Here is a 23841-nt window from a genome sequence, read left to right as displayed (position 1 = left end):
AAAGGCACTGACTTTCACCTCTTTTAACCGTTTCTTCTATCATTTACCTTTGCATTTCTATAATATGTCTCTAACAATATTAATTTTAAAATTTATTTTCTATTTTCTTCCTACTAGAGAAGATGATGAATTGGGTCTCTTATCACTGGGCCCTCACCTCCTCCTGTCTTCCTGACCTAGAGCTATATATTTTATTACATCAGCTTTCAGTGTTTTTTTGACAATGTATTATTCATGTTGATCTTGTATATATTAGAGTTACATCTCCTTTCTTATAGACTGTTTTCCCTTTACTGTGTGTTGTCTTGATTTTTCTTCACTTTTTTCTGTTTACCTATCACTAACCCATTCTGCCTAAATCACCTTTCCACGTGTTCAAATAAAGCTATCCAGTTTCTTTTCTTTTCCTGGGAGGTCAGGGCCACATGATGACTTTTGTAGGTCCTGGGCAGTTTTGCCATTGAGAGCCCCTTATTCCATAAAAAATAATAAAAATTACAGTTTATACTGCATTGGTATAAAGATGAATATAATCCAGGTTGGATGTCCACAGTTAAATTTTTCTCTTGATTTTCAGGAAACAAAAAAGAATACATTTTTGTAAATCCCTAAACATATCATCGCCCTGTGTCTGTCATGTTTCATGGATAAGCTGGTCCTGCTGGAGGTGCCCATCACTCCAGGAGCCCTGGTTTCACTTTCTCCAGTCTCCTTTATTTTCTAGGTCTTGACATTTCCCTTTACCTTCATCCTGAAAATTCTATTCATTTTTCTCATATATTGGCTCCTCTATTTTTTGAGACCTCATGGCTTCCCCCCCACCCCATATTTTCCCTTCATTTTGATAGAATACATCTTTCAGAAGGCTCCTCTAGGAGATAAATTTACATGTTGGGTCCATCCTTCAATCTATCCTCATAACTCGTTGATAGTTTGGCTGGATATAGGATTATAGATTGGAAATATTTTGTTTCCTACATTGTGTGTGTGTGTGTGTGTGTGTGTGTGTGTATCACCTCATTGTAGGAATTAAACAAAATCAGAAAGAAGAAGGTAAAGGCAGTCTGAGGCAGTCTGAATGCAGCACCCTAAATTAGCCAGCAGGATTCAGGGAGCCCAGTGGACCAGGGAGCCAGGAGTTCCCACTATCTGGTGGGCAGACGCTCACTTATCCCCTGTTTTTCAGCACAGCTTACTGCCTGCATGGGGGGCCTGAGGCCCTGAAATCCAGAGTTTCTGTGGATGAACGTCTCCAGAGAGTAAAGCTCCAGTCTTCTGCCAGTGGGAGTGGAAAGGAGGTTCTAACCACTCTGTATTCACACTTCCAGGGACACCCTGGACTTTTCACCCGTGTGCCATATCCCCCCATTCACCCACGTGCCATATCCCCCCACCCCCAGGGTCCCTGATGCCTCCAGTTCAGACCTTGAGAGGGGTCTGGGGTAGGAAGGAGCTTGCTCATAGAAGCTCTGCTGCCCCAGGGCAGGTGTGGGGGGGTGGGGAGGGGCTTGGGCTTTGGCTTGCTCATGTTGGCTATGGAGTCACTCCACCTACATCTGCAGACTTGTTTCCCCAATGTCATTGTTCTTGTGTCTCTGCCACTTCTATTTATCCTTATGGCTTGACCTTTTAATCCAACCCCTTTACTCTTATTTCAGTGGAGTTTTAAGAGGGAGTGGAGGTAGGTGTCATTGTTCATTTTTTGGTGATTGTGGAAAGTCTCTCAAAATTCTTTGTGCATTATTTAAGCTTCATCTAGTGTCCTACAGCCCTTAAAGCAAAATCACTATTTTGCTGTGTGTGTGTGTGTGTGTGTGTGTGTGTATTGAGAATCAGAGGGCAGCAGTGCTAGACTCAGATACTTAGCTGAGTCTTAATTTTATGCCATGACTGTATTTATTTAAATCACCAGTCTAATCTTCCTCATTTCCCCCACATATGTTATAAATAGCTTAAGTTTTAAAATCTATCCTTTAACACACTGATATTAAATCTATGTCAAAACAAGTTCCTTTCCAGGAATAATAGAATGTGTCTTGCTTGGAAAGAAAGAAAAAAAAATACTTTTTTTTTCAAAATACATCAGGACCTCTTTCTTCCTTTTGTTAAACAAGCTTGTGGCCCACCTCCATGCATTAGGAAAAATGAGACTTTAAGAACAATGGGAAATTTTAAAATAAAAAATTTGTCATAGGGGCGCCTGGGTGGCTCAGTGGGTTAAGCCGCTGCCTTCGGCTCGGGTCATGATCTCAGGGTCCTGGGATCGAGCCCCGCATCAGGCTCTCTGCTCGGCGGGAAGCCTGCTTCCTCCTCTCTCTCTGCCTGCCTCTCTGCCTGCTTTGTGATCTCTCTCTGTCAAATAAATAAATAAAAAATCTTTAAAAAAAAAATTGTCATAGCTCTAGATATGAATGAGGTTTATAAAAATCTATATATAATCACCTGTTTTTATTACATTTATACTTAAAGTTCTCTCATATAAGTCCCTTTATGTCTGTAGTCTAAATAGAATCAACAAAAGTTAAGTATCAGTAATATTTACTTACAATAATAATTAATTACATGTATTTTTTATTCTAGAATCTCTTGGGTACAAGTGACAGAAACTCATCTCAAACTAACTGAAACCCAAAAGGTAATTTTTTTGAATACCTGGGAATTCTGAGAGTTTATTCCGCTCAGTTCTAGTTAGATCAAGGTGGGTCTTTAAAAGGTATTGTCAGGGTTCTGATGTGCACGCTCTCTCTCTCTCTCTCTCTATCTATATATATAGGTATCCGTATGCCTATATAGATACATTTATATTACGCAATTTTTTTTTTTTTTTTTTTTTTTTAGTTTTAGACAGAATGTGTGAGCTGGGGGAGCAGCAGAAGGGGAGAATCTCAGGCAGACTACCCACCTGAGCCCAGAGCCTGACCAGGGCTCAATCTCCCAACCCTGAGATCATGACCTGAGCTGAAACCAAGAGCTGATTGCTCTCTATTGACTAAGGCACCTCATGCAAACATTTTTAAAATAGAAATTTTATCATGTCAATAATATTCAAACAAATATCCAAATGAATGTTAATCAATTAAGGTAATTTTTTCAGGAGGCTAAATCCCTTACTAAAAGAATGGGAGATTTTAATAATTTTGTTCTTGGATTTTCCTTCTGGTAGTGTGGATTAGAGCCACAGAAGGAAACCAAGTCTGGCATTTATAATCCTAGGACATTTGCTGGTCCCCATCTGATCCTTTTTCTTATGGACATTTGTGTGTGTTTTCCTCGAAGTCGGCTTAGTATCTTCAGTCCCTTGTATGTTTGGTATGTCCCCCATCTTACTGGTCATAGTGGGATGCAGAGGCTGCCTCCCCCATGGGGAGATGACAGTGACAAATGGTTGCTTCCCCAGATTCCCTTGTAGCTATCCCATGGTCAAGTGACTCACATGGACCTGGAAGCAGGAGCCCGTGACTCAGGGAGGCAGGGACTGGGAGCCTCCACTTGGATTGAGTTCCTAGAGCAGTGGTGACAGCAGGGCTGGGGTGGGACGGATGCAGGGCGCAGGGCTGGAGAGCTGGATGGGGCAAGCTGTAGAACCTTTAGCTTGCTGCTGGAGGTGGGGCTGCCTGCCCTCGAAGAGCTGGGTTAGCTTGTTGTGGGCACCGACCCTGGGCTCCATGGAACCTGGCTCTCCATGCACATTGGCAAGGTGGCAATCTACCCAAGATCATCATCATAAATTCCTTTCCTGTTGAGATTAATTCGAGTTGGTTTCTGTTGCTTACAGCAGAGACTGTGAACTGAGGGCCTTCTCTTTCTCTGTGTTACCTCTCCTTTTGCTCTATACTTAATATGCATTTTAGATGACTTCTTTTGGCTTCTGCTACTTGGATCTTCTGATAATTAGCTGGAAGAGGGGGTCTGAGAGAAGAGATAGACAAGGACACAGGGCCATACTGGGCCTGGGAGGCAGAGAGAGCCAGGCTGGAGGCCCGTCGGAAATCACACCCTGCCAGCTAATCCCACAGGTACAAGCTGCCAGCCACAGGGATGCCCTCCTCCTCACCTTTGTGCACATCACCCTGGTCCTGTCCACCCTCACCACTCCCCTTGATGATGGCAGTATTTCCTGGTGTTTCCCTACTTCCCTCCTGGTCCCCTAAACACTTTCCCAACACAGGGATCCTTTTAAAATGTCAGTCAGCTTGGAGCACCTAGGTGGCTTTGTCGGTTAAGTGAACGAGTCTTGATTTCAGCTCAGGTTATGATCTCAGAGTTGTGAGATCGAGCCCCACATCAGGCTCTGTGCTGGGCCTGAAGCCTGCTTAAGATTCTCTCTCTCCCTCTGCCTCTCCCCTGCCCCCTTTAAAAAAACCCAACAACAAATCAGTCAGCTTATGTCAATTCTCTGTGAAAATTCCAATGTCTTCCCATTCCTCTCAGATTCAAAGTCTTATAGAGGCTTAACGTTTCCCTTTCCCCCACCCAAACATTCTTTTTACTATGTGTTTGATCCCGAGGAGAAATTAAGTGCAGTCAGGATGCTAGGGGTAGGTGTGGGGGGCTAGCTGGGGTGCCCCTGGCCCCACTCCCTTCAGGAGCCATGCCTGGACAGTTCCACAGGGCAGGAATAGTCAGTAGAGGGAAGAGGAGCCCAAGAGCTGAGCCTTATTTCTGAAGAACAAACCCAGAGAAATAAATTGAGGGATGCAGCAGCCAACACCAGCCAACACCCATAACCAACCATTCCTACACCAGCAGTGAGGCTGGCAAACAGGGGCCACTTTGCCCTGCTTGTCCCTCAGCCCAAGGATGGACCACGTTTTCAGGAAGGGACAGCCAGGGAGACAGACTGATTAGGTAGGAGGGTGGGGCGAGACAAGGTCACTGTGGTGGTACTAGAGAGCGTCCACATCAGTGCAAACCAAGGGAAAGAGGGTGATGGGCAGTGGATGCTTCCAGACAAAGTCTCAGCTATTGCGGAGAATGCTCAGTGTTCCTGTCACGAGGGAGACAGCCCAGTGGACCCCAGCGGAGCCCTGCAATCAGTCCCCTCAGCACTCAAGCCCTGGAGGGCTGTGGGGGAGGTGATGGCACAGGCTGGGGGAAGGGGACAAGTACCCCTCTCACAGCACCTTGTGGAGAAGTTTCCGGCTCTGGGGAAGGCGGGGGCATAGGGCTGGGGGTGGAAGGTGGCCAGAGCACCCCAGCCACACCTCTGCCGCCCCAGAGCCGGACCAGCCCACCCGCCCAGGGGCCTGAGGTCGGGGCAGGACCGGCTTCTGGTTTGCCAGGAGGGAAGACGCGGAGAAAGGGTAGGAGTAGAAGTGGGCCTGCGGAGGCCCTGAGAGGGCTCAGCCCCGGCCACCGGCAGGAGCCCCGCAGCTCGCAGTGGAGCAGGGAGGAAAGGTGGCCGCTGGCCCGACCGCCTCCAGCCCGCACCCAGGCACCTTCCCTGTGCCCCGCCTTGGCTGCTGGAGCCTCTGCCTAACGCGGTGAGGTTGGCGACCGGGCGGCCCAGCTGGGCTTGCGCCGCCTCGTGTGCTCTCCCTGGCACTGTGTCTGTCTCCCTACAGGGCCGGCGGGAGCAGCGTCGCCGGCGGCGGTGTGGCCGTCCTCTCCCGTCCCCGGAAGGTCGCGTTGGCACGGGCCGCTGTTGGGTAGAGCGGCGGCCGCCTCCAGCAGCAGCGCGGGGACACGCGGAGCTGTCACCTCCGTCCTCCACCTGCCCCGCGTCCACGGGCAGTTCCTCCCCTCGCCGCCCCGGAGTGCGGGTGCCGTCCTTGGGCCTTTGCTCTCAGGGTCATGCAGGTTCCTCCCGGCGACCGTGGGACAGAGATTCCGCCTGTGGCTGTGAACTGGAACTGACCGAAGACGCTCCCGGGGACGATATGGCCGCGCCCTCGCCGCAAGGAGAGGCCGAGTCTCGCCGAGCGCGGAATCGCCGGGTCTGGCAGCTGCCGGGCTGCCGGCAGGGGGCGCTCCCGGTGGACCCGCGGGGCTCCGCCGCCGGCACAGGGTGGGTACAGGGGAGGCCCCCGGGCCCTGCGGGGGTGGGGGGACTGTGCGGGGCCGCCGGGGCTCCTCACAAGGGCTCTGCTGGGGCGCCGCGGAGAAGCCTGAGCGGCCTTGGGTTCCTGGTTCAGGGGCCCCGGGGCACTGGCGGAAGCAAAAGGCAGAGTGTGGACTCCCCCCTCCGTTTCTCCCCTGGGAGAGCTGGGGGCAGCCCAGCGGCAGCACCACAGACGGTGTCGGGCTTGTTGTCGTCGAAGCCAGAGTTTGCAATCGTGATGTTCCCGCCAGCTTCCAGTTGCAGGTTTTCTGCCTTCAAGTCTCGATGGGCAGCACGCCTCTGCTGACGGTTTGCACAGAGGACAACGTCTGATGGAACTTGCCTCAGCCTCTTCCCTTTCCTGCCACCGGGAGCCACTAGGTACTCGGAGCCCTCCCTCCGCCAGCGCCCTTCCTCATGAGGCCGGGAGCTTCCTCAGCCTCGGCTCCTCCAGCATTTCCCTGTGTTGGGATCATCCTTCAGCGCCTTCATGATTCCTGCTTTGCGGGGAAGTCTCTGGAGGCGGGAGGAGCTCTGTGGCGTCTCATCAGTGACCTTCCTGGCCTCCGCTTCCCCGGGCAGGAGGTGCTGGGCCAGCCTCCCCACAGCTGAGCCATGCTTGCCCGTGGCCTCCAGGAGACCATTGTTAGTACCAGTGAGTCTGTCCTCAGCAGAGGTGGCTGAGAGGCCCCGCAGTCTCGTGGCCTCGCGGCTGTGCTTGGGGTCAAGGTCAGCTTACATTTGGGAAAAGCTGGGGAGAGGCTTGGTCCAAATCACCTCAAAAGAAAATCAGTTCAAAGTTCACCTGAGGAACTGGTCTTTGTAATGGAATCAAAATACAGTGCTAGACAAAAAGCAAATATCAACAAACTAAAATATAATTGAGTGAGAAACAATAAAACATGATAAAAGTAAAAATAAAAGAAAAATGAGAAAAAGAAAAAAGAATAGGGGAAAAACAGCCCAACAACCAAAATAGACCAAAGTGCCAAGGAGGAAACAAGCTAACCTTGGTTAAAGTCCTTCAGGTCACTGAAAAGCAGCTTCCTGAGCTTGAAGGAATGGCACCCTAGGCGCAGCCAGAGATTCCTTTGGTTGTTGGAGTTCTAGAACAATAGTACGAGGTCATAGGAATAAATGGACCTAGTGTGGCAGAGGATCATATACAGTGATTTTCTCCCTTTTTTGATCTCAAGATCCTTTACTCGTTAAAAAAAAAATTGAGAACTCAAAGAGCTTTTTGTTTATGTAGGTTACAGAGATCAGTATTTACCATATTAGAAATTAAAACCTGCAGGATGCCTCAGTGGGCTTTTCATGTCTAGTTTGAAAGGCTGTAATAATTTTTGGCTTTTAAAGAGTTCATAATGTCTACACTTAAAATAATCAATTTCTCTTTCTGTAAAACTCTGAACAATTGATTCAGAATGACACCACAACTTAACTGGCATCATGATCCTCTGTAAGAATGTTATGTTGGAGAAGATACAATAAGTCTCCTTATCAACATTCATGATGCTGAGGGGAAGAGACTGTCCTCATATTTTCATTTCTCGTTTACAGTTTTGCCCTGTTTCTTTGGAGTAGATCCTCACCCAGGAGCCAGAGAACTCGCCATGACAGTTTCAGCATCTGGAACCCTAGAGGTTGCAGCTGTGAGCTGAGAAGGCACGTCTTCTTTCTTTTTCAGGCAACAATCCCCATGCTTGGTGTTGCTCTCATTCAGTGTGGGAAGGGGGAGAGAGGAGTCTGCGTGGAGGACCTATCATGGCTCACCAGGAGGAGGGGGGAACCAAGATGCCCCTGAGTGATTTTTAAAAATCATTTTACTGAAGCATAATACACAGAAAAGTGCACACATCATCAGTGTGCAGCCCAGTTGCTGTCCACACATCGAACACACGTACTTAGCTAGCATCCAGGTCAGGGAACAGGACCTCACCAGTTTGTCCTCAACCCCCATCCTCCTTTCCAGTCACTTTCTCCACAGTCATGACCCACGATCTGTCTTCTGACAGCATAGATTAATTTTGCCTATTTTTGAACTTTACATAAAGGGAATCACAGTATTCTTTGTGTCTGCTTCCTTTGCTCACTGTTTTTGTGAGATTCATCTACCTGGTTGACTTTGTCATTCTAAATGTGGTGGAGTCGCCCCTGGTTTCTCCATTTTGCTGTTCCTGGGCGTTTGGGTCATCCGCAGTTGTCGGATGTTAAGAATGGTGCTGCTCTGAACATTCTCGTTCCAGTCTTTGGTGAACATTTACATGGTTTTCTGTTGGATAATACCGAGAAATGGGACTGATTGCCTAAAAGATATGCGTACCTTCAGTTTCAGTACACAGCGATTTGTACCAATTTATATTCGCATCAGTACTAACTTCTATGTTGCCTGCCTTTTAATTTTAACCTTTCTGTGGGTATGTGGTAGTGTAGCATTGTGGTTTTAATTTGCATTTCCCTGATGATTAATGAAGCAGAGCACCTTTTCATATGCTCACTGGCCATTTCCTTTTCTGTGAAGTGCTTGTTCAAGTCTTCTGGCCATTTTTCAATAGAAAAAAACCCCCAATAGGGTTGCCTGAATTTTTTTTATGGGTTTGTAGGTATTCTTTATATATTTTGGGTATGAATTCTTTGTTGGATATGGCCCAGCATTTCCTTCCTCTCCACCGATCCCATCTCCATTAACCGTTTGGTGCCACTTTCTATTTTTATCAGTCTCTCATGGCTTTCCAGCAATTGGACTTCTTCCTTGAACATGTCCTGCCAGGCACCCTGAAACCTACATCAGTGCTCTGCACTAGCTCCCTATTTCTGCCTTGAATGTTCTTTCCCTAGAGATTCACATAGCCCCCTCCCCACCCTCCTTCAAGCATTTGTTTCAGTGTCACCTTCTCAGGTCTTCTCCGATACACCTATTTGGTCTTGCAAGGTGTGTAGCAAGACCTATCTGCCACTCCCTTCCATTAATTTCTTTTTTTTTTTTTAATTAAACTGTGTTAGGTAAATTTTTAAGCATACCCCAAATTAGAAATATTAGTATAGAGGCCCTTCACATATTTATCATCCAGCATCAATTATTATCAACATTTTTGCAATCTTATCCATAAATACATCAGTCTATATTTTTAATAGAAAATACCCATTTTTTGGAACACAGACATCATGCCATCATTAAGTCTCATAAAATTAATAATATCACATAACACCAATTCATATGCAAATTTCCCATGTGTCTCAGAGATGTCTTGTTATAGTTGATATGTTTAAAGATAAAACAAAGTGTACATGTTGCTTTATTTTTTCCATAGTAGTATCACCATTCAAAGTACTATCTATTTTGCTTATTTGCTAATTTTCTGTTTCCCTCCCGTTAGAATATCTACTCCATTTGGGCAGTGATTTTTGTCTGTTTTGTTCTTGGCTATATCTCCAGCACCTAGAACAGTTCCTGGTACATAGTAGACAGAAAATACATGTTTATAGAATGAATGAGTGAAGGTAATTGGGAACATGGTTGTAATAGCCCAAAGGGTATGGCGTGTCACCACAGTCAAATCTGTTACTTTCCTTCTCTAAAACTTTGGGCAACTTTCGTTTTTGGGGGGACAACTTTTCTGAGCCCCAATTTTCTTATCTGTAAAATGGGACTAACACCAGCTTTGTTGGGTTTTGAGAATTAGACAAAAATAAGTGTACATTGACAGTTAATACACTCTGAGTGTAGCTACTATTATTACTTTTCACTGTAACCACCTTTGTAAGGCATATCTGTGAGGCATAAGCAGGTGAAAAATGTGTAGTAAAGAACTTGCTTTGCTCAAAGAGAGGTGTGTCCTTGGTCTCTGGCCCCTGGGAGGCAAACTCTAAACTCCTGGAATTTTCCAAGTGACAGGGATGTCTTTTTATTTATAGTGGCCAGTGACTCCTGGTGAGCCCCTTGATATCAGCCCTACCCCTGGGGTAGGGGAAAGAGCTGAATGCTGAGTTCAACTCCATGGCCAATCAATAATACCTTCATAGGAAGCGCCCATAAAAACTCCAGACACTGAAGACTAGGTGAATTTCCCTGGCCATGCTCCATGTGTATAGTCACACACTGGTGATGAGAAGGTAATATGTCTTTTGAGCAATGGAAGCTTTGTGTTTGGAAACCTTTTAGACTCTTCCCTATGTGTCTCTTTGTTTGGCTAATTTTCATCTGTATTCTTTCTCAGTAATAAACTATAACCATGACTATAACAGCTTTCAGTCAGTTCTGTGAGTCCTTTGAATGTATGAACAAGACTGAGGGTGGTTTTGGGAACCCCCTGAACTTGCTTGCAGTCAGTGTCAGAAGTGAGGAAAGTCAAGGAAATCATGCCCTCTAACTTTGTAGTTGGACTCTATCTTTGCAGGTGGTGTCAGAAGTTAGAGGGAGACTTGGCACTCTGAAGGACTGTACCCTCAAACCTCCCATTTGGGCAAATAGCAAATAATGTCAGGAGAAGTGGTATTCAGTAGAATGATCTTGACTTACTGAAACATGTAGTTTGGGGGGACAAAGGATCTTGACTTTTGATTTCTGGATGGCGTGCATAGTCATCCATAGCACAGAATGGCAGCTCTCTTTAGTTACAGGAAGTTGAAGTTACCAATGGAGGGGCACCTGGGTGGCTCCATTGCTTAAACATCTGGCTCTTGGTTTTGGCTCAGGTCATGATCTCAGAGTTGTGAGATCGAGCCCCATGTCAGGCTCCCAGATCAGCTCAGAGTATGCTTGTCCCTCTCCTTTTGCTCCTTCCCCTGCTCCCACTCTTCTCTCATAAATAAAAATAAAACCTTAAAATAAAAGTTACCAATGGAAATTAGAAATGATGGATACAACTTCCAGGGAATTAGCTCATTGGCTGCATAAGGAAATGCAAAGTAACAAGAGAAGAGCAGAATACCCCATTCTTTGGTTCTTATTTATAAGAGCTAAAATAAAAGTAATGGAGAGGAGAGGTTCACCCTGATGACCAAGTGTGGATTTTGGCTGGTCAAGTCTCTATCTCCAGCCTCAGGTCCCTCCCCAATGAGGGAAGTATAAAAGAAAAGCAGAAGAAAGTTTGGGGTAGATCCTGACACTGAACAAATCTTGCACCCCTGCTTGTCCATGCTACAGCCTCTGGCCTCAGAACTGCTGCCACATGGTCAAGTTAAAATGAAAGTAAAGTCAACAAAACAAAGAGGCAACCCATGGAATGGGAGAAGATATTTGCAAATGACAGTACAGACAAAAGGTTGATATCCAGGATCTATAAAGAACCCCTCAAACTCAACACACACAAAGCAGACAATCATAAAAAAAATGGGCAGAAGATATGAGCAGACACTTCTCCAGTGAAGACATACAAATGGCTATCAGACACATGAAAAAATGTTCATCATCACTAGCCATCAGGGAGATTCAAATTAAAACCACATTGAGATACCACCTTACACCAGTTAGAATGGCCAAAATTAGCAAGACAGGAAACTACATGTGTTGGAGAGGATGTGGAGAAAGGGGAACCCTCTTACACTGTTGGTGGGAATGCAAGTTGGTGCAGCCTCTTTGGAGAACAGTGTGGAGATTCCTCAAGAAATTAAAAATAGAGCTTCCCTATGACCCTACCATTGCACTACTGGGTATTTACCACAAAGATACAGATGTAGTGAAAAGAAGGGCCATCTGTACCCCAATGTTTATAGCAGCAATGGCCATGGTCGCCAAACTGTGGAAAGAACCAAGATGCCCTTCAACGGACGAATGGATAAGGAAGATGTGGTCCATATACACTATGGAGTATTATGTCTCCATCAGAAAGGATGAATACCCAACTTTTGTAGCAACATGGACGGGACTGGAAGAGATCATGCTGAGTGAAATAAGTCAAGCAGAGAGAGTCAATGATCATATGGTTTCACTTATCTGTGGAGCATAACAAATAGCATGGAGGACAAGGGGAGATGGAGAGGAGAAGGGAGTTGAGGGAAATTGGAAGGGGAGGTGAACCATGAGAGACTATGAACTCTGAAAAACAATCTGAGGGTTTTGAAGGGGCGGGGGGTGGGAGGTTGGGGGAACCAGGGTGGGTATTAGAGAGGGCACAGATTACATGGAGCACTGGGTGTGGTGCAAAAACAATGAATACTGTTACACTGAAAAGAAATTAAAAAAACAAATGAAAGTAAGAGTAAGTGTTGGGGGAACTCCCTGAGGCCAGGCCAGCTGGAACTCAGCAGTCTGAGCTACAGCCCCAGCCTCTTGTCACTTCTAGGGAAAATAGTTAACCACTGTACTTGAGCTGTGTACTGAGTAGACAGGTTTCATTTTACCTCTCTGAGCTCCCAGGAAGTTCAGAACTTGGTCTAAAGTTGGATCTGAAACATTTAGGACACACTTTTGCACGGTGCATTAGAAAGAACGCTAGATTTGGTGTCCAGAAATTTGATTTTAAATACCATCTTCACTGTTTATTATCTGATTTTGGAATTTGTGTGGGTCTGTTTGGGTTGCTGACCAGAATACTGATGACTAGTGGCTTAAACAACAGAGATCTATTTTCTCAGAGTGCTGGAGGCTGGAAGTCCATGACTAGGGTACCATTAATGTTGGCTTCTGGTGAGACCTCTCTTCCTAGCTTGCAGATGGATCCTTTCTCACTGTGTCCTTACCTGGCTTTCTTCTGTGTGTGGAGAGAGAGAGAGGGTGTGTGTGAGAGAGAAGGAGATCTAGTAGTGTCTCTTCCTCTTCTTAGAAAGACACTAGTCTTGGAGGATCAGGACCCACCCTTATGACCTCATTCATCCCTATTCACCTTCTTAAAGGCCCGGTTACCAAATATACTCACATTGGGTGTTAGGACTTCAACATATGAATCTGGGAGTGGGGGCACACAATTCAGAATAATACAGAAATGTTGCTTAATTTTAATTTCCTCATATGAAACTTGCTGGCACCCAGCTCTGAAAATCAAGTAAGGATGTGTATGTAGTAGATACTTAGTACCTGATTTTTAAATAGGTATCAATTTATTTTTTTATTTTTAAAATTTTCTAAGGTTTTCTATTTGAGAGAGAGAACAAGTGGTAGGGAGGGACAGAGGGTGAGAGAGAGAGAGAAGCAGACACCCCACTGAGCAGGATGCCAGATTCAGGGCTCAATCCCAGGACCCTGGGATCATGACCTGAGCCAAAGGCAGACACTTAACTGACTGAGCCACCCAGGCACCCCTCAATTTATTTTTTAAATCTCTACTATGCACTAGACTATTGAGAGGAGGGGAGATACTGAAAGAAATTTAGAATTTATTTGAGTAGATTGAACAGATTACATATATGCTTATAAATTGATTTTTGGCATTTGTGAATTATGTGTAGGAGTTTTTGGAAAAGGAAACATTTGTTTCCTGGGCTCATGTGCATTCATTTCACGATGAGCACAAATGTTACATAAGCCACTTTTAGTCATGACTGGTGGGATGGGATGTCACCAGAAAGTAACTGATGTCAGAGAACTTCAGAATCTATGAGGTAAAACAAAACTCTACAGCATTATTTATTTTGAAATATATTTATACACTGCATCCCTCTCCAAAAGGCTTTGAAGTAGTTTTCCAAGAACACTAAAAAGTATATTCGGTGGCTTCAGGTTTCTGTGGCTTATTGACATTAGTCATGGAGTAATAGGGCAGGAATTTTGAGCTATTTGTCATTGGTGTGCAAGGGAGAACAAGTCTTTGCCAATTAAAAGAACTTTCAGGTTGCAGCTGGCCTGACACTCTTCACACCAATCTGACCCATGTAACCTAACCTGTGTACACAACCAACTTCTTACTCTGTGCAAACAACATTCACCACACAATTCAGATAATTTTCACCATATGAAAAGCTAAGAATCGTGATGGTACAAAAATCCTAAGAGTATTTTACAGCAAACATTAAGTTTGTACTTACCAGTATGAGCCACTGGCAATGTGTTCTAGCCCAAGACCACCAGGAACACATCAGTCAGTAGTGGAGCCGAGTGGGCACGCCATAAAGAATGGAGGGGCTTCTCAGTAAGAGGGATTTAGAAAGGATGTATTAGAGGATTTGGTTTGTTTTAGGTGATTTTGTAGAAGGTTGAAGGAAGCAGGAGTTTGCTTTGGATTGGAAGTCCAAGGAAGCAGGGCTAATTCTATGGAAAATAAAACAGTGAAGAGAGGTGCCATTAAGGGATGACAGGGGTGAGCTGACTGGGGAAGAAAATGAACAGACTTTGTGGAGGAAAGAGTGTTTCTTGTCCATTCAAGGGGGTGGGACGGGTGTGCAATAGGCATTTCTCTGGAGTGGATGGTTTATGGAGTTGGTTGTGGGAAGAAAAGGCTAAGCAGGAGGTTGAAGCCAGATCATAGAAGGTCTCCAATGTAGGAGATGGGGAGCCATTGAAGATGTTTGAAGGGAGTGCCAAGAAATCACAAGAAATGTTAACAGAGACTCACAGCTAATCCTGATGTTCCCAACAGGACTCTCCTACTATCTTGGTCATCAATTACAGTAAGAAATACATTCATGTCAAAACCTAGTACCCACACATACTCACATTCACACACGCACCTGAAACTCAAGTTTAACAAGGTTTAGCTTCCATGGGTGCTACACACCACCCCCTTTAATGTCCTCTACTCTATTCTATTTCATGCTGGTTTTTGCCCTCTAATTTTTATTTTTACTAAGGAATGGCCTGGGGTTTGAAAAATACTGTTTTAAGGAGAGGAATCAGTGTGGCGAGGGGGAAATAGGAGTAGGAAGGCTGTCAAAAAGAACAACAGTGGTTCCTTTACAAAGAAATTCATTAATTCATTCCTTCAACACTTATTAAGTATCATGCAAGGCATGAAGATACAAAGATACGCAGACCCAGTGGTGCCCTCAAAGAGCTCACAGTCAGTGGGGGAGACAGGTAGCCCATTCACTGTTTAAGTCTTTAATAGATAGAAGAAAATATCTCAGGATGACCTACCTGAAGAAAGTAGGGAAGGTTTTACTGAGAAAAGGGTGTTTGAGGTGGTTCTTGAAGACTGAATTTCCTAAGGGGACAATGGAGTGCATCCTAAGGGAAAGGATAGTGTGACAAGGACAAGGACCTTTGAAAGTATGAACTGTAATCCAGGTAGTGTTGCCATATTTTGTAAATAAAAATAGAGTATACCCAGTTAAATTAGAACTTCAGGTAAACAATGAATAGTTTTTAGCATAACTCTATCCCCTCGAATTGGGAGAAGGCAAGACCTTCTACTTCTCTGGAACGTAAGTGGGTGTGGTGAAGTGGTGGAAATGACTCTGGGGGTGTATTAGGATCATGTCGGGAAATGTTATGAGAGAATAAGCATCTCCCCTGGAGACTCACTCATGGTGAAGCCTAATTGGAGATTAATTACTGAATGCTTGAAAAGAAATGAACAAATACACGCAGAAAAATATGTAACCCTTGAGTCCTTAACTTATTAACAATAAAGGTAGAATCCTAGTGTGTGGGTGGAATGGTTATTAATTATTAATGACTATTAATTGCATTTGAGTAATTCTTCCTCACCTTCTATCCTGCTGATTTTAATTGTTTCTAAGATGCATTTGTCCCTGTACTTAGTTGAGAAGAGGGAATGAATACATTTTGCCATGTATCCTGATTTCTTATTATATTCCAGCCTGAAGCCACATTTAGGTTGTTAACAGTAATGGAATGAATTACACGTGTGTGATCAACCGAGTCTTTGCTCAGTGTAAGCAATTTTCCAGTGTAATAGACATAGGGTGTCTGTCTTTCAGCCTGCCCCTTCCACTCCCACCTCCATTTGTTGATATGACACTTCAAAATATCATAGGGATGGCCCTGGCAGGCCAATGGGGGCAACTGCCCCAAGCTGCAGCAGAGTTCAGTCTCTGCTGTTGTAGTTGTACCTGTGACTTTAAACTCAGGAGCTCACAATAATCAAGTGTTTGTAAACCTGGATGGGAAAACTACCTCTTTATTTCTGTTAACTTCTGACTAAAATTCAGCATCTCCTGAGGTTACAAATGCAGCAACAGACCCAGGAGGAGGGGCAGAACCTGTGATTTTTTCAGCAATAGATGCACCATAGATGTAGTCATATTATCACAGTTGCTGCATGTTTCTCCAAGTATCATTTATGCTTCCTGCTATTTTGAAATTATGGTAATTATTAGATCTTATTTTGTAATGCGTTAATAAAGATGCACACATTTGCCAAAATGTTTTTGACAACAACTCTGCATCAAGGACATTGCCTGGCCCATGTGAAGAATGAATAAATGGATGGATGGATGGATGGATGGAAGAATGAATGAATGAATATTAACTGATGGTATTATCACCAGCTCCACCACCATCACTGGACTAAGCTCTCATATTTGTTGTGTCTCCCTTCAATCCTAACTTTAGAAGACAAAGTAGGCATTTACTAAATACTGGTCAAATTAAATTGAATTATCTGCCTTGTTGCTTCTTTTGCATCTGATTACATGTTAGAGAAATTCATGTCTTTAAAAGAACCATCAATGTGTTTACAAATTCATCTATGCATTCATCTGTCAAATATTTACCTACCAGTTACTCTGCCTTGGTCTCTGTTCCGGTGATGTTTGTGTGGTTGGAGCAGAAGTGAAGAAGGGAGAGTGAATGGGAAGAAATCTTTACACTCTGTTTGCTCAACCTTCATCTCTCTCCCTTTCATCTCTGTTAACTCCAGAGAATTCAAGGGAAATGCTGCCATCTGTTTCTAGCTCCCTGCTCTGAGCCTCAGGGTGCTGGTGGAGCTTAAAAACAAACCAGGCTCTGTCTGTAGTGTGGATTTTCCAGGGTCACTTTCAGAGGAGGAGGTACCCTCTTTCTTGGGTTATCGGGGATTTAATGTCTTTTGCACAATCTTCTCTGTGTTGCTTCAAAGTAGAAGATCGGCCAGGTGAGAGGCCATTCTGCCAGGGGTGGAAATGTGACCCCTAAAAGATGTATCTGGGTCCTAAACCTGAGTGCCCGTGAATGTGACTATTTGGAGATAGGGTTTTCGTGGATGCAATTAAACTGACAGAATCTTCAGATCAGATCATTCTGGATTTCGGGTGGCTCTAAACCCAATGACAGTGTCCACTGAAGTGACAGGGAATGAGAAGAGTCAGACACAATACAGGCAAGAAGGCCACATGAAGACAGGCCAAGACTCGAGAGAGGCAGCCCCAGAACAAGGAACGCTGTAGCCGCCAGCAGCTGGAAGAGGCAGGGCGGCATTCTTCCCCAAGGCCTCCAGAGGGACTGTGGCTTTGCAGGTGCCTTTATTTTGGACTAATGGCCTCCAGAATTTTGAGAGAATAAATTTCTCTTTTAAGCCAACAAATGTGTGGTAATAATTAGGGAACAGCACATTTTCCTCCACTGGAGACAGTGTAGAGCACCAAACCAGTGCTTAGCAATCCTACGGTTTGAGTCCTAGATACTGCTAGGGTTGAATGTTTGAACCCCCACCCCCCACCCCCTCATGCATATATTGAAATCCTAACCCCCACTGTAATAGTATCTGAAAGTGGGGGAGCTGAGAGTAGGTGCCATCAGGAAGATGAGCTGTGAGATGGACTTGGATGAGTCATCAAGGCACCAGACAGTGACCAGCCTTGGAACAATGAGGCAATTTTTATTAAAGAGCTGGGGCTTGAGACAGGCTGACCAAGGAGGAGGCTTTTCAGTGGCTGCTTGCAAGGTAATGGTGGAGCCTAAGGAGAGCCAAGTCTCTGAGGCTAGTAAAGTTCAGGGGGTGTTCAGGGAACGGGGTTACCTCCACCCCTTTCCCATCTGGAGCAGAGGTTTGTGCAAAGAGTGAATGTGCAGAGAGCAGTATTAGGAGGCTGTGATCAAGTGAGGAGAGCTAAGAGAAGAGATGAGCCTTGGGAGGTCAAGAGCAGCACCAGCAGGCCCTCATGGAGGCTGGTGTTGGGTGTGGGTGATGGGGTGGGAGATATCTCCCCACAGTAGGCCTCTCCAGGAAAGAGATTTCTTCCAGCTCTGCTAGAGTGTATCTTCCCCTTCCCAACAGATGTGGGGCTCCTCTGGGCTGCAGAGCAAGAGCGGTGGGGAGGCCCGAGCTAGGGCTGCTTGCTTTGGCAAAGGGCGGGCTTCTGTGCTAGTGAATCTTGGAAAGGATTAATGCTGCAAATTAAATTAAAATTTAGGAAACACACAAACTGAAACAAGACCTTTTAATTTGTAGCCCCAAATAGGCAAACTGCTCTGTTCAGGCAATTAAGCAGCTGTGATGATGAGCGGCAGCAAAACGCTGGAGCTGCACTCATTAGAACTAAGGTTAATGAATCCAGGAGGTTCGAGCTGCCTGTTAGGGAGCGGGCCCCACACATCGGCTCCCTCGTTCTGCACCCTCCCCGCAGCCAGGACCCCCTTCCTTGCAGAGGCTTATATCCCAGAATGCCACAGCCTCTCTTTTCCTGTCGGCAGGGGTGAGCAGGGAAGAAGGAGACTGAGACAAGATCATTCACCAGCTTTCCAAGGGGTGCAAGGGGGGACCTTTGCCGGGGCTGCTTTAACAGACCCTGGAGAACCGAGAGTGCTAATAGGGCATCCCACAGTGGGAGGTGGGGGCGCGGGGGGAGGGCCTGCTGGGCCAACTCACCAGCCCCAAAGGAGCACCCCCTGCGGCTGACCCCTGGTTTTCCTCCCCCATAGGGGTCTCCACATCCTCTTCAGAAGAGAGTGCTTTCAACAATAACACCATTTTTCTTTTGGATCTTTTATTTGATAAGAAATGTACAGAACATTTGGAAAATACAGACAATCACAAAGAAAATAATTGTCCGCAGTCTGGGGGTCTCGGAATTCCTCTGTTCGCATTTTAGCGTGTAATATGTTGAAATTTTTTTTTTCTTTAATTAAAGTAACAGCTGGCATCAGAATTCCTCTTTGGGGTGAAATTCTTTTTTCTTTTTCTGTCCCACCCCCAACAGAAAAAAAATAAACGGATACATTTTCTGGATCCAGCGTGGGAGAACATCTTGTCTCTTGATACAGGAGGGAGGGAGGAGACGGGGCTATGGGGGTTTGTTGTCCTCTGACACAAGGGATTCAGAAATGCTGGGGAATCTGGATGTGGAGGGAGGCTTTGGCTGCATTGTGTGAATGGATATTGGGGGGGGGTTTGTTGTGAACAGATGTTAATTTCATTTCTAGACCAAAACAAGTAACATAAATATGAGGGTGGAGGGAAGCAAGAACACAGGGGCCGGGAGCAACTAAGCCCACTGGCAGCCACTGAAAACTTGGGCAGGCCTTCTGGACCTCCACCAGCTGTGGTAGAATGACACAATGAGTCAACTATATCTAGAAATTTGGGAAAGGGAAAACATCCAGCTGCTTGCCTTTCCCTTCTGGAGGCACCACACCACAGACCTCAATAAAGGCAGAACCCCAGCTACCCCCCATGCTTTCTCAGAGGTCTTCGTGGGTGGTCCCAGACATGCCATGTGCCCCCTCCAAAATTTGTGAGTAATAGACCTTGATTTTTCAAAGTTTTCTGATGGTAAATGCTAAAGTTGACTTGGAATCATAATAAGAACCAGAGGACTGGTCTGGGCCCTTCACTGGCTCTGTGGGGCTCCCAGAGAGTAGTATAGGCCCAGGTGAGTGCTCATAGGGATTTCCACACGATGGCATCACTAGCTACAGGCTGGTGTAGCTACAGGCTACAGTTGTTTGACTGACTCCAAACAACTGTTATATACACATATATAATTTTTATTGTTATAATTTTTCCTATTTTATATTCTTGAACAGTTCTCCTGTCTATTAAAAATGTATCTATACACACATACATATATATAATGTGTATATATAAATATATATATACACATATATGTGTAAAAAATATAGATGAAACTTAAAATATTTAAAAACTGCAATATTCTATCATTTAGATGAAATGCTGATCCCTATATTTGAATGCTGAGGGTGTTTCTATGGCAATGATTTTTTTTTTTTAAGTAGGTTCCAATGTCCAGCTTGGAGACCAACTCAGGGCTTGAACTCATGACCCTGAGCTCAAGACCTGAGCCGAGATCAAGAGTCAGACACTTAACCGATGGAGCCACCCAGGCACCTCTCTATGGCAGCGACTGTTAAAGAGGGCCTTGAGACCTGATTTTGAGTTCAGGGGGCTGAGCATTCATCTCGAAATTACCTTCCACAGTTCTGGACTTTCCTGCTCCCAAAGACTACCCAGGAGTGCCCAGAGCACAGAGGGAGACAATTCTCGTATGGCAACGGGCTAATTATTTTAGTCGTGTGTTTCCATTTCTTCCACTACACTGGTAGTGGTGTCCCTGAACTCAGGACACCTCCTGCTTCAACTTCACAGCATGGTATTGAGCATACTGTATAGGTTTAGCAAGTGTTTTAAATAAACACAAGTTTTTGTGTTGATGGGCAGACACACACTAAGTAATTAAGTGTTGGGGCCCACCCACCCCACCCCATCAAGCTTCTTCCATTTCTGGGAGCAGCACTCTAAGCTGACAGTTAAGCTCCCCACACAGCTTGGACCAGCCCCGCAGGAGGTGAGCATTTGAGATTCCCACATCCAGGTAACTGGCCTTACAGAAGTTCTTCTGTGGGATGTCCAATGGGTTTTCCCAAGAGTATTTTGTATTGTATTCCCCATTGTTCTGTTTTCTGAAGCTGCAAATGAGTTTGGGGAGGGGTGGAGGAGATGGGGAGAAGAGGGGACAAGTGAAGGCTTCCTGTGTCTGCTTCCAACTTGTCTCTGTAGCTCCCAATAATTGTATGCACCATGAATTCAGCCACATGAAAAGCTCTCTGGTCCCCAGATAAAGCCTTTGGTATTCTTATATCACTATGAGAATCTTTATAAGCCTCCAGCCTTGCTCACACCCTGACAACATGCCAGCACTGCTCAGGAAGTATCCACGCACTGCCTCTGCGGCAAAGCCTCCTAACCACTCAGGCCTTACAGAATTTTCTGTGATCACTTCCTCATTTAAACCTTCAGAGCACTTGGAACCTTATGTTAAAACCTGGCAGGTGTTTTGTCTCCCAGACTTTTTTATTTTAAGCTGCTCTTAAATTACTGGCCAACATGTTTGGGTTTCAGAACATCTGGATGAAATGTAAAAGACTTGGCTAATCTTTTCCAAAGTTCGGCCTGCCCAGTGTGCTAAGGCAGTCTGAACTGTTACCCTTTCCTAGAGTTCATTGATTGGAATGTGCTGCCTCCCTCTCCAGCATGAAATCACTTATTCTTGTTTTCATTGCCCCCGTCAAATCTGTTTCTTAGCAACTACATGAGCGGCACTTTTCAGTAGAATATATTTTCCTGCGAAAGTAGATAACTGTATCTTTCTCCGAGCATAACAAATACATAGACAGCTACAGGCTCGCTAGCCTGATGCTCATGAATTTCATGGTAGTGACTCAACTGACATTTCCACAGTGTTATTATGCATGATAAAATGGAAATTAGAATAAGGTGAGTCTCTCCTGAGGGTGGTCACCTTATGGTACACAAGGAAAATGCAACTTCATTATATGACAGCCTCAACCTTGGAAGTCTCATGTCCAAATATTGCCTTATGTTGCAAAGAAGTTTCCACATACGTAGAACTGGGACCTGAAAAACATTCTAAAAAATAACCAACAATTCTTCTGACTTAAAACATCTATGTCATTTTGTGCCATGTAAACACAGACTTCCTTAAGTTGGTATGCGCCAGATTATTCTCATTAGTTCCAAACTGCAGTTTTTCCCATTTCTTCCTTAGATTTAATGGAAATATTTTCCTCTTTAAAGCTGTCAGCTCCCTCTTTTTCTATCCTTGGTGAAACCAGCTCACGGCTAACTACTATTGTTCGTAGGATATTCTTTTCATTGTTTGAATATTTATAGTCACCTTCCATTCTTCTAGCTGAAATAATCTTTATTCTTAAAACCTTTCCTCAGAAATTCTGTTTAAACCCTTTTTAAGTTGCTCTCCTATGGATCCTCCCTGAGTTCACTAGATTTTGTTCAATTCTGAATCGAACAGCGCCGTCTCATTGTTCTAAGGCAGGTCAGTTGGTTCTCCCCTCAGGACAGGTGATCCTGCCCAGGAAAGCACTCTGGGGACTCTAAGGTCACCTCCGGAAGGAAGAGGTGCTTATTGTTTGATGGCACACCTTGAGCAGAGGTCCTCATTTCTGGAAGTCAGGTTTAAATATTCCTTTGTTAAGTCACTCATTCATTTATTCAACAACAACCTTCTTAGCAAGTGCTAAGTGCTAGACAAGTATTAGAAGTTGGGCAAAGTCTGACTCAGGAGTCTTTAGTGCCAAAGTTTATGTGACAGATTTACTTGCTGTTTCAGTGTCACTATTATTTCCAATAAATAGTGTGAAAATGTTCTCATGGGTTGGGTCAGAGCAACTTTGAAAGACACCTCCCTCTGCCTTAACTGAAAGCAAATTTCCTCTCCCTCCAGCCATTCAGTACCAGAGTCCCAGAGCAGAGCCCAGCCTCCCTCAACTCCTTCCTGCCTGAGGGCAAGTTTGCTGTTACCTGGGCATTATACCCTCAGACTGAGGGCGGTATCTGTGGACCTTTGTGTAAATCTTGATGTCCAGTCTCCAGACTTTTTCCCCATCATTTTTGTCAGCCGGTTCAAAGAATTTTCATGTAAGAACACTTATGTTAATTCCATAAATAGGGATGCCATAGTTTAAGCAGAAAGTACTTATCCAATTTATTTTAAAAATTATCATAGTACATTTACTGAATGCTTACTATATTCCATAACATGCTAATCAATGTCCACTTTCACCAGGGGCTCACAGCATAAGAGGGAGAAATACGTATAAATGTGACATAAACCATTATGTACAATAGAGAGTGTGGGAACCACAGTTTATCAGGGGAATAGAGATAGGGAGAATCTTGAACTGATTCTCAAAAGGTCAGATGATACCTACTTCCTGTTCTGGCCATGACAGAATAACAGGTAGAAGATTTATCTTTTTGTTATTAAAAAATATAAAATGATCAAAATAATATGAGCCAATGGTTTACAACCACAGGGGTAGATTCTTGAGAATAGCGAAATGTATGAGGTGAGCTTCCCTTTCACCTCAGTTTTTTGCTGAGGGGCACTTTCCAATCCACAAGGAGCTCCATGGTGTCCCTGAATGGAACAGATCTGAGTCTGGTGCTGATGGATGACTGGAATTTGCTGGGTGGGGTGCTTGAAAAGAGGAAATAGAAAAGGACTTCCAGAAATCTGTGAGGGGTTCTCTTCAGCCTTTGGGAAAATTTTAAGCTGTGCATATGCAAGGCAAGACTCCATGAGACCTGGCAAAAAGTTGCTCCTAAAGGTCTTTGAGCTGACTAGAAATTGCAGAGGTTGCATGGTGCTGGGAGATACTGGAGCTCTGGAAGGCTGGAGTGGGAGGCCTTGCAAAGCATTCCAGACATTTCACTAAGAACCCAGGAAGGCCATATCTTAAGAATAGGGCAACTCTTGCCATACAGAAGGCTGTTTTGGGTATTCCTTTGCAAAGCCTAAAGTAAGTCTCAATAAAGTAAATCTGACCGGTCAGTGAATTAATTGCATGTCAGAATGAAACTCAAGTGGCGCCTGGGTGGCTCAGTGGGTTAAAGCCTCTGCCTTCGGCTCAGGTCATGATCTCAGGGTCCTGGGATCGAGCCCTGCATCGGGCTCTCTGCTCTGCGGGGAGCCTGCTTCCCTCT

The sequence above is a fragment of the Lontra canadensis genome, unplaced genomic scaffold (genome assembly GCF_010015895.1).
Source record: "Lontra canadensis isolate GAN:19392208 unplaced genomic scaffold, GSC_riverotter_1.0 scaffold3, whole genome shotgun sequence".
In the NCBI taxonomy this organism is placed as follows: domain Eukaryota; kingdom Metazoa; phylum Chordata; class Mammalia; order Carnivora; family Mustelidae; genus Lontra; species Lontra canadensis.
This window is presented reverse-complemented; position numbering follows the sequence as displayed.